The sequence below is a fragment of the Microtus ochrogaster genome, chromosome 2 (genome assembly GCF_000317375.1).
Source record: "Microtus ochrogaster isolate Prairie Vole_2 chromosome 2, MicOch1.0, whole genome shotgun sequence".
In the NCBI taxonomy this organism is placed as follows: Eukaryota; Metazoa; Chordata; class Mammalia; order Rodentia; family Cricetidae; genus Microtus; species Microtus ochrogaster.
The window spans coordinates 23,057,687-23,058,984 of NC_022010.1; positions in this window are offsets into that span (position 1 = coordinate 23,057,687).

Below are 1,298 nucleotides of genomic sequence, written 5' to 3' on the forward strand. Positions count from 1 at the left end.
CCCCCCCCGCCAGCAGATGTCTCCATAGCGACGCCACGCCCACCCTGATGCCGAGGTCTCAGCTGTAAGGCCGGGTATCTCAGGTCCAATAAGCAGAGGCTACCATCCTCATTCAAACCAGAGTCTCCACACAGTGGTGTTTGGACTTTAAGTTTCTTTAATGCCTATTGCGAGGAGACACGGAAGGCGGGTGGTGTAGTAGAAATCGGAAACTCCCACGGACACCCGCTACCAAGACCACTATAGCAGAAGCACACAGGGTTAATGATATGCTGAATCCACATGGTTTTGTCCAGGGTTTTAAGTGAGGTTCAAAGACATGAGTGTTTCTCATATTATTCCAAATTCCTTGAAGACAGATTCTAATGTATTTTGAGACACGTTTTACTACGTAGCCCTGAAACTCACTGTGTAGACCAGGCTGGCCTTGAACTCACAGAGATCCACCTGCCTCTGTTCTCCCAGTGCTGGGATGAAAGACCTGTACCACTAAGCCCAGCTTTAAATAGCCATTATTCAGAGACTGGAAAACATCCCATTAAAGGAGGCGATGGCTGTAGGGAAGAACCAGTGGTTAACAATGTTTGCTGCTGGGGCTGAAGAGATGGCTCAGAGGTTAAGAGCATTGCCTATTCTTCCAAAGGTCCTGAGTTCAATTCCCGGCAACCACATGGTGGCTCACAACCATCTGTAATGAGGTCTGGTTCCCTTTTCTGAGGTCTGCAGACATACATACAGACAGAACACTGTATACATAATAAATAAATATTTAAAAAACAAACAAAAAAACCCCCAATGTTTGCTGCTCACGCAGAATACCTGAGTGGCCCCACTCAAGTACACATGCCTGCACAAAAGCACACACATAAACATAATTAAGTCTGTGCCAGACTTGGTGGTGCATGCCTTTAATCTGAGCATTTGGGAGACAGTCTCAGGTTGTGAGTTCAAGGTTCGTTAGTGGGTTCCAGGCCAGCTAGGACTGCGTAGTGAGACTCTATTTCAAAAAATAAAAGAAACCTTAAAAAAAAAAAGGGGGGGGTGGGGTTGGGGGAGAACTCAGTGCCAAAGTACTTGCTTAGTTAGCATGCCAGCTGTCTGAATTCCATCCTTGTCTTCATATATATACCTAATATTAAGATTACAGGCTGGAGCCGGGCGGTGGTGGCACACGCCTGTAATCCCAACACTTGGGAGGCAGAGGCAGGCGGATCTTTGTGAGTTCGAGACCAGCCTGGTCTACAAGAGCTAGTTCCAGGACAGGCTCCAAAACCACAGAGAAACCCTGTCTCGAAAAA